At 47.2% G+C, this 10,678-nt stretch overlaps 1 non-coding gene across 1 annotated transcript; it reads right to left on the bottom strand.

Annotated features, from left to right (window-relative positions):
- Positions 1 to 1,869: 1,869 nt before the first annotated feature.
- On the bottom strand, positions 1,870 to 1,942 carry Trnat-ugu. Its single transcript has one exon. It is a non-coding gene; the product is annotated as a tRNA-Thr (tRNA).
- Positions 1,943 to 10,678: the final 8,736 nt, after the last annotated feature.

Here is a 10,678-nt window from a genome sequence, read left to right as displayed (position 1 = left end):
CAAAGGACAAACATAAATCTCCAAACACAGCTAGGTGACTGGTGAGCGACCGAACAAATCCGCCTGGTCCGGGCATCGAACCCGGGACCTCTCCATTACAAGTGGAGCGCTCTACCAACTGAGCTAACCAGGGGTTAGACGTCAGTAGAGCAAACGGGTTTTATCAGCTGCCACCAGTCGAACACCAACAAGGGTGAAGCTTGCAATTTAAAGTTATAATTATAATGCAATTAAATGCAGAGGTGCAAGCGAGCTGGACAAGAATGACGAAAGTAATCCCTGGAGAAGGAGAACAAGAGGGACAAAAAACAAGCATAAATCTCCAAACACAGCTAGGTGACTGGTGAGCGACCGAAAAAATCCGCCTGGTTGGGGTATCGAACCCGGGACCTCTCCATTACAAGTGGAGCGCTCTCTAAACTGAGCTAACCAGGAGTTAGACGTCAGTAGAGCAAACGGGTTTTATCAGCTGCCACCAGTCGAACACCAACAAGGTGAAGCTTGCAATTTAAAGTTATAATTATAATGCAATTAAATGCAAAGGTGCAAGCGAGCTGGACAAGAATGACGAAAGTAATCCCTGGAGAAGGGGAACAAGAGGGACAAAGGACAAACATGAATCTCCAAACACAGCTAGGTGACTGGTGAGCGACCGAAGAAATCCGCCAGGTCCGAGCATCGAACCCGGGACCTCTCCATTACAAGTGGAGCGCTCTACCAACTGAGCTAACCAGGGGTTAGACGTCAGTAGAGCAAACGGGTTTTATCAGCTGCCACCAGTCGAACACCAACGAGGGTGAAGCTTGCAATTTAAAGTTATAAATATAGTGCAATTAAATGCAAAGGTGCAAGCGAGCTGGACAAGAATGACGAAAGTAATCCCTGGAGAAGGAGAACAAGAGGGACAAAAAACAAGCATAAATCTCCAAACACAGCTAGGTGACTGGTGAGCGACCGAAAAAATCCGCCTGGTTGGGGTATCGAACCCGGGACCTCTCCATTACAAGTGGAGCGCTCTCTAAACTGAGCTAACCAGGAGTTAGACGTCAGCAGAGCAAACGGGTTTTATCAGCTGCCACCAGTCGAACACCAACAAGGTGAAGCTTGCAATTTAAAGTTATAATTATAATGCAATTAAATGCAAAGGTGCAAGCGAGCTGGACAAGAATGACGAAAGTAATCCCTGGAGAAGCGGAACAAGAGGGACAAAGGACAAACATAAATCTCCAAACACAGCTAGGTGACTGGTGAGCGACCGAACAAATCCGCCTGGTCCGGGCATCGAACCCGGGACCTCTCCATTACAAGTGGAGCGCTCTACCAACTGAGCTAACCAGGGGTTAGACGTCAGTAGAGCAAACGGGTTTTATCAGCTGCCACCAGTCGAACACCAACGAGGGTGAAGCTTGCAATTTAAAGTTATAATTATAATGCAATTAAATGCAAAGGTGCAAGCGAGCTGGACAAGAATGACGAAAGTAATCCCTGGAGAAGGAGAACAAGAGGGACAAAAAACAAGCATAAATCTCCAAACACAGCTAGGTGACTGGTGAGCGACCGAAAAAATCCGCCTGGTTGGGGTATCGAACCCGGGACCTCTCTATTACAAGTGGAGCGCTCTCTAAACTGAGCTAACCAGGAGTTAGACGTCAGTAGAGCAAACGGGTTTTATCAGCTGCCACCAGTCGAACACCAACAAGGTGAAGCTTGCAATTTAAAGTTATAATTATAATGCAATTAAATGCAAAGGTGCAAGCGAGCTGGACAAGAATGACGAAAGTAATCCCTGGAGAAGGGGAACAAGAGGGACAAAGGACAAACATGAATCTCCAAACACAGCTAGGTGACTGGTGAGCTACCGAAGAAATCCGCCTGGTCCGGGTATCGAACCCGGGACCTCTCCATTACAAGTGGAGCGCTCTACCAACTGAGCTAACCAGGGGTTAGACGTCAGTAGAGCAAACGGGTTTTATCAGCTGCCACCAGTCGAACACCAACAAGGTGAAGCTTGCAATTTAAAGTTATAATTATAATGCAATTAAATGCAAAGGTGCAAGCGAGCTGGACAAGAATGACGAAAGTTATCCCTGGAAAAGGGGAACAAGAGGGACAAAAAACAAGCATAAATCTCCAAACACAGCTAGGTGACTGGTGAGCGACCGAAAAAATCCGCCTGGTTGGGGTATCGAACCCGGGACCTCTCCATTACAAGTGGAGCGCTCTCTAAACTGAGCTAACCAGGAGTTAGACGTCAGTAGAGCAAACGGGTTTTATCAGCTGCCACCAGTCGAACACCAACAAGGTGAAGCTTGCAATTTAAAGTTATAATTATAATGCAATTAAATGCAAAGGTGCAAGCGAGCTGGACAAGAATGACGAAAGTAATCCCTGGAGAAGGAGAACAAGAGGGACAAAAAACAAGCATAAATCTCCAAACACAGCTAGGTGACTGGTGAGCGACCGAAAAAATCCGCCTGGTTGGGGTATCGAACCCGGGACCTCTCCATTACAAGTGGAGCGCTCTCTAAACTGAGTTAACCAGGAGTTAGACGTCAGTAGAGCAAACGGGTTTTATCAGCTGCCACCAGTCGAACACCAACAAGGTGAAGCTTGCAATTTAAAGTTATAATTATAATGCAATTAAATGCAAAGGTGCAAGCGAGCTGGACAAGAATGACGAAAGTTATCCCTGGAAAAGGGGAACAAGAGGGACAAAAAACAAGCATAAATCTCCAAACACAGCTAGGTGACTGGTGAGCGACCGAAAAAATCCGCCTGGTTGGGGTATCGAACCCGGGACCTCTCCATTACAAGTGGAGCGCTCTCTAAACTGAGCTAACCAGGAGTTAGACGTCAGTAGAGCAAACGGGTTTTATCAGCTGCCACCAGTCGAACGCCAACAAGGTGAAGCTTGCAATTTAAAGTTATAATTATAATGCAATTAAATGCAAAGGTGCAAGCGAGCTGGACAAGAATGACGAAAGTAATCCCTGGAGAAGGAGAACAAGAGGGACAAAAAACAAGCATAAATCTCCAAACACAGCTAGGTGACTGGTGAGCGACCGAAAAAATCCGCCTGGTTGGGGTATCGAACCCGGGACCTCTCCATTACAAGTGGAGCGCTCTCTAAACTGAGCTAACCAGGAGTTAGACGTCAGTAGAGCAAACGGGTTTTATCAGCTGCCACCAGTCGAACACCAACGAGGGTGAAGCTTGCAATTTAAAGTTATAATTATAATGCAATTAAATGCAAAGGTGCAAGCGAGCTGGACAAGACTGACGAAAGTAATCCCTGGAGAAGGAGAACAAGAGGGACAAAAAACAAGCATAAATCTCCAAACACAGCTAGGTGACTGGTGAGCGACCGAAAAAATCCGCCTGGTTGGGGTATCGAACCCGGGACCTCTCTATTACAAGTGGAGCGCTCTCTAGACTGAGCTAACCAGGAGTTAGACGTCAGTAGAGCAAACGGGTTTTATCAGCTGCCACCAGTCGAACACCAACAAGGTGAAGCTTGCAATTTAAAGTTATAATTATAATGCAATTAAATGCAAAGGTGCAAGCGAGCTGGACAAGAATGACGAAAGTTATCCCTGGAAAAGGGGAACAAGAGGGACAAAAAACAAGCATAAATCTCCAAACACAGCTAGGTGACTGGTGAGCGACCGAAAAAATCCGCCTGGTTGGGGTATCGAACCCGGGACCTCTCCATTACAAGTGGAGCGCTCTCTAAACTGAGCTAACCAGGAGTTAGACGTCAGTAGAGCAAACGGGTTTTATCAGCTGCCACCAGTCGAACACCAACAAGGTGAAGCTTGCAATTTAAAGTTATAATTATAATGCAATTAAATGCAAAGGTGCAAGCGAGCTGGACAAGAATGACGAAAGTAATCCCTGGAGAAGGAGAACAAGAGGGACAAAAAACAAGCATAAATCTCCAAACACAGCTAGGTGACTGGTGAGCGACCGAAAAAATCCGCCTGGATTTTTTCGGTCTCCATTACAAGTGGAGCGCTCTACCAACTGAGCTAACCAGGGGTTAGACGTCAGTAGAGCAAACGGGTTTTATCAGCTGCCACCAGTCGAACACCAACAAGGTGAAGCTTGCAATTTAAAGTTATAATTATAATGCAATTAAATGCAAAGGTGCAAGCGAGCTGGACAAGAATGACGAAAGTAATCCCTGGAGAAGGAGAACAAGAGGGACAAAAAACAAGCATAAATCTCCAAACACAGCTAGGTGACTGGTGAGCGACCGAAAAAATCCGCCTGGATTTTTTCGGTCTCCATTACAAGTGGAGCGCTCTACCAACTGAGCTAACCAGGGGTTAGACGTCAGTAGAGCAAACGGGTTTTATCAGCTGCCACCAGTCGAACACCAACAAGGTGAAGCTTGCAATTTAAAGTTAAAATTATAATGCAATTAAATGCAAAGGTGCAAGCGAGCTGGACAAGAATGACGAAAGTAATCCTTGGAGAAGGGGAACAAGAGGGACAAAGGACAAACATAAATCTCCAAACACAGCTAGGTGACTGGTGAGCGACCGAAAAAATCCGCCTGGTCCGGGTATCGAACCCGGACCAGGCTGATAGCAAAGCAGACCGCGACGATCGACAGGCCGAATATAGAGAACTGCATCGGTGTAGAAGACGAACCACACTTTGTTAGTGGCCTATTACTTTAAAAACACTTTTGTGTGATCATAGCGATTGAAATATTTAAAAATGACCCTTCAAATCAAGAGTAATGTGGCAACCACTGAACCAGCAAATCCGTCGGGCGGTTTTGAAGGAAGGTTTGTTATATTTATAGCATAAAGTATGGTCCTCTGCGACATAAAGTTGAGCATTTTTTGGGTCCGACTGTAGCGTTCTGCTGGGTGTGCTCTGTTTACCATCGACATATTTGTGACCATTACTAGGCGTTGGCGAATCGTTCTTAAATGTACACTTGTAGGACCAGAAATTTTGGTTTTATATTCCAGCTCCCATCTAGGCTGATGACGTCGCGATGCCCGTAACAGCACGCGTCTGATCGTACAGCTGGAACGGTGATGAGCCCTTTAGTCACCGAAAGCCGAAGAAACGCAGTGCGTGACAAGTCCTGAGCGTAAGCCGTCATGTGATAGTGGGATGCCACATAACCTACGGTCAGGTCACGTGGTCACGTGACGTAAGGTTACGTAACCACGTGTCCTTGTGGGGGTTACTTAACGTCCCGTGAAACTGTGGCATCCTAACGCCACGAAAGACCTCTAAATGCTACGTGTTTACAGTGCCCTTGGGATCTTAAAAAGGGCCGATCATTTCAGGATTATAAGACTTCCCATCCATCCGTGTTTACGGATTCCTGAATAGTTAGACATACTAGTTTATCCCAAGGAGAAAAATCCGACATACTGATTTAAGCTTGACATACTTTCTCACCACGCAGGCTGCTCGTCCGTCGACCAACTAAGCTCCGACGTGGTTGTGCACCAAAACCACTTTCGAAGGTCGACGAGATTTGAAAGGGGAGGCAAATAAACAGCTGAGCTGCGTGTTTCACGCTGTGTCCGTAAACAAATGAACGGAATACGTTCCTCATAATGTTTTCTAGAATTCTGCTACATACATTCGTTGTGCGAATATTACTCACAAGGTAAGGACATTCGTATCCTTACAGTTTTGAGTCTCATATTTTACGTAGTGCATGCAAACAGGCATATGTTTGTCAATGGCGTAGTTTTCAATGTCGAAGTTTTTGTACTCGGTAGGTACCTACAACCGTCCAGAACAGTTCTGCCAAATCGAAAAGGAGTCGGGATATGAGTGTATCATCTAAATTTGATCAGAATACGCACGACAGTACAATAACCTAGAAAAATATCAAATAAATATATCAGAAAGAACGTAAATCTACACTACTAGTTTTAGGTAGATATGCGCAGTGCTCAATGTTTTGAATGGCAAGAAACTACTGCGAAAGGAAACACACTAGCGGAGAGTGAGAGCCACTGCTTGTTTTAATATTACCTCAAGATAAAACAAATTGCGTATGGCTTATTTATTTATTGGGCGAGTTAGTATTTACAAGAATTTTTTAGTTAAAATATTTTTGGGAATAAAGCATGTACTCCTGATTAAATAATCTTGAAATCGCGCACTTGAATGGGAGTGGTGGCAGGCCAGCTGGCGTGCTGCCAATTATGTGCACTTCATTTCAGGAATATCATATTTAATGCCAACTAGTTTTCGTCCCCCGGTCTCTTATATTTGTTGCTTTATGAGTTTAGTGCTCTGCTCGAATCTACTTCCATCAAGCGGCGCCTTCCGCCACCAAGCGCTGGATACTAATACGGATCCGGCAGCACTCGTTCAGTTGCTTGTGATCACGAAGTATTTGTTTCTATATTTTATCACATTTTATCAGTTGTAGTAGTTCACTCAACAGGACACCAAATGGTCAAATGTTCAACTATATCCACTCACTGATGGCAATATTCACCGTCTGGCAACACCGCAGGGTGTTATGGTTTCCAGCTGGGTAAAAATACCCGCACCGTGCCAGATACAAATGGCTAATGCCTGAAGTGTGTGTTTAGAAACAATGCAAGGCCACCATGGTTCTCAGTGTGCAGGAAATACCGATAGCATGGAACTTGAAGATAGACATTATGAATGCTAAGTTTCGATTTTCTGAAAGTTCTGTTAGAAAATGCCAAACTCCTCTTTAAAGGGCCCATGAAACGAATTTTGGGTTGGGATGAATGATTTTAAATTGGGACGTTACTAATCGCATGTCGTTTAGTTGGCCAAAAGAAAGAGGCTAGAAAGTCAAAAGCCAGCTTTTCGTTACGAGCATTTGAAAATATAGCGGACTATTTTGTACCTTCTTGCCTTCGAAAGCTCTCCGCCTTTTCACTATGATACACCCGCTGTTCCAAAAGCGCGTTACTGGCGCCAAACTGACGTCAGCAGAGCCCAGCTCACGCATTGGACACGAGAACTGCGTCACTCGGACGTATGCGCTCGTCAACAATAAATCCGTCGACGAATATTCAGATTTGCGTTCGTGGCCAATGAGTGCCCAGACGGAACTTATCGTCACTGGGGAATGACAAGTTCTATGGTGTGCATAAAAAGCACGGTGGAAGCTAGGAGTCATCGCACCGGTGCCGAAGGAATGTCACGACCACGTGATTTCACAATTCGCATTTGAGTTGAGGATTAAAGCTAAGGAGGAAGAAGTAGAAAAATCGTTTCATGACCCCTTTAATATACATTGAGCAGTCCTGCGTTAATTCACAGTGAAGTAACAGTGATAGCTGCGACAAGTCACGGCCAAGTACTTGGACAGCGGCTACGCCTACACGCACCGTGGGGTGCGTGACCAAAAGCGTTCAGAACAAAAGGCTCGAGGTAAACCTAAGCACTTATAAGGTGTGAATGCGAAAGTATTTGGCAAAAGCATGCATGCCTACTCTCCCTTCTTTCGACTGCGGCGCACTTTCGCCGACGGTCGAACGTGCGTGCTCTCCCCGCCGCGCCGACCTTGGGCGTGAAGCGGTGGAGCCGCTGCTTCGCGGGCACGCAGCGCCATGGGGAGGCGCTAATTGAAAGTGACGCGCGGCGGCTTCATATCACTGCAGTAATGCTTAAAAACGCAGGAAGCCACGCAAAACTCCCGTTTTGCGTGACTTCGTGCGTGGTTTCAAAGTTGGGTTGCCTTAAATTGCGCCTTCGGAAATTGTGGGGATTCCTCTGGTCTCCCTTCCCCGATGGCTGTGATAACGGCCGCAGGTCGGAACGCTCGGCCTTCTTCGCCGTGAGCTCCGACCTGTTCGTGAGGCGGAGGGCCGCCTGGCTTGGGGGGCGCTCGGCTCACTCTCTCCCGGGGGGACCGATTTCCGTCCCCCGCTCGGATGCGGATCACTGCTGACAGGCGAGGAGGTTTCGCCTCTTGTTTTCCCGCTTTCGGGAAAGGGACTCGTCAGGGTGGCCGCTAAAGAGATAGGACGTGTGTCGGAGACTTCTCCGATGCTTTCCCGGTCTTGGCCCTCCGGAACCCCGCGTCTGGCCAGGTAAGGACCTTTTCTTACCTTGCCGGCGCGGGGGGCATTTTGGATTCGGGGCATAGTAGTTCATTTTAAGAATGTTCTAATAAATGCTCTTGGACTCTGTCCTTACTCTGGTACGTGTGTCTTCCCTTCCGCTATATTCGAGAGAGTGAGACAAGGTAGACGATCATTGGCACCGACGGAGGTAATTTATCGAACCGACCCGCGGTAATGTAGCCCTAAACGTCGTCTACATTGCCGCGGTGATGTGAGGACCACGCTACTAGGTTTGACGTCTCCTTTGTGATATCGCCGCTGTTGAGACAACCCTTTGGTTACTCTATCTGTACCTGTGTTGGTAGCTAGCAAAATCACACATAAAATCATTTTATGTGGGATATTGCTAGCTACCAACTAACACATGTACCGATAGAGTAACGAAAGGGTTATCTCAACAGCGGCGGCGATCTCAAAGGAGCCGTCGAACCTAGTAGCCCGCGGTCCCCACATCTCCGCGGTAATATAGGCGACGTTTAGGGCTACATTACCGCGGGTTGATTCGATGAATTACCTCCGTCGGTGCCAATGATCGTCTACCTTGTCTCACTCTCTCCAATATAGCGGAAGAGAAGACACACGTACCAGAGTAAGGACAGAGTCCAAGAGCATTTATTAGAACACTCCTAAAATGAACTGCAATATCCCCATCCAAAATGCCCCCCGTGCCGGCAAGGTAAGAAAAGGTCCTTACCTGCCAGATGCGGGGTTCCGGAGAGCCAAGACCGGGAAAGCATCGGAGAAGTCGCCGACACACGTCCTATCTCTTTCGCGGCCACCCTGACGAGTCCCTTTCCCGAAAGCGGGAAAACAAGAGGCGAAACCTCCTCGCCTGTTGGCAGTGGTTCGCATCCGAGCGGGGGGACGGAAAGAGGTCCCCCGGGAGAGAGCGAGAGGAGAGCCCCCCAAGCCAGGCGGCCCTCCGCCTCACGAACAGGTCGGAGCTCACGGCGAAGAAGGCCGAGCGTTCCGACCCGCGGCCGTTATCACAGCCATCGGGGAAGGGAGACCAGAGGAATCCCCACAAAATTTATCTGCCGCTCGGCGCGGCTGATGACGTCGGCTTGCTCCACGGGACAGTTAATGCTTTCGTATTAATACAGACATCTGACGAGTTCACTTTGAACGCCTTTGGGGGCGAAGCTCCTTAGGGTATAGCCTTGTCCGCCCGGCGTCTGTACTCACATCGATCTTGCTGGTGCTCGTGCTCGTGCTCGTGAGCTCACGTGCTCACGTGCTCGTGTAAAGCAAAAAAAAAAAAGATGAAAGATCAAAAATTTTGTGCACTCGACAGGATTAAAACCTGTGCGGGGAGACCCCAATGGATGTCTAGTCCATCGCCTTAACCACTCGGCCACGGCCCACGACTGCGGGACGAGTAGGGGGCTCTGAGATGTGGTGGTAACTCAAGAGCTGGGGATGTCATGGATGAAACGTCGCATGTAGCCGCTCAACGTCTATACAGGAGAGGGTACTGCGGTCAAATGCGTATATAATCGCGTTAAACTTTACATGCATTGGCTCAACGTTTACAGACGAGAGGGCGCTGCGGTCAAATGCTCAAATGCGTATAACTACGTTCCATACCACATATTCTCTTTCTGACATGGATGAAAACGAACGAAAGGCTCGGCATGCTGCGGCTCAGCGTCTACGCAGACAAGCACCACCAGAGCTCCGCCCCAATCAACATCATTCACCACGTGGAGATGCGGTCAATTTTTGCTTATTTTTTTTTTTTCCGGAGCGCGTGAAGGCGCGCCGCGGCGAGCTTTTTGCATTGAAAGTCCTACGGCGGCATTTTGTTACCAGAAATTTTTTTTTTATATTTTTTTACGGGAGCGCGTGCTGTCGGTATTGGGAACGACATTAAGAATGGCATCACGATAAACACGAGCGCATTGAAGCATCCTAGCACTAATTATAAAGCGGGTTGTTAACGCTGTAGCGTTGCTCTGTGGTGACGCCTCCGCTTCTCACGCAGCGGAACCAGGTACGATTACCATGGGCGCTGGGCAATCTTTTTCAAGGATTTCGTAACGTCGACGACGGACACCCTTGGCCCTGTCTACGCCAGCTTAAACATAAACAACGACAACCACAACATTAGCAACTACAACATCAACAACTGATGTCATTTCCAGTTGTGAGAAGGGCCTCTAACAGCTATCGCGGCAATAACAGACAGACAAAATAGCAAGAACTTGTGGTTTTGACATTGTATGATCTGTCATAGCTGACCCGGCAGTGTTTTTTTATTATTTCAGTAAAGATAAGTTGATAATCCTTGACGTGAGTTTCTACGTATGTCGCAGATCACATAATCGATATGATTTAGTCTTCGGCACTTACGCTTACAGTTCTTGCAAATTATAGTACATCAACCGAGATATGTATGCGTTAACACAAAAAAAAAATTAATGATCTTTGCTCGAGTTCATGCTGATTAATAGTATCCTTAAGCACCGTTCACTGTTGTTCGGTCAAACATTTACGAATATGTTGCGTTTTAGCAAACATAAGAACAACTTTGGGAGCCAGGCTTGCCGAACTCGCTGGATTATGATACAACACTAAAGTAA

This window comes from Ixodes scapularis, unplaced genomic scaffold (genome assembly GCF_016920785.2).
Source record: "Ixodes scapularis isolate PalLabHiFi unplaced genomic scaffold, ASM1692078v2 ptg000007l_1___fragment_2___debris__unscaffolded, whole genome shotgun sequence".
NCBI classification, from domain to species: Eukaryota; Metazoa; Arthropoda; class Arachnida; order Ixodida; family Ixodidae; genus Ixodes; species Ixodes scapularis.
Note: the sequence above shows the minus strand (reverse complement) of the source record. Positions and strands in the feature narration are given on the sequence as shown.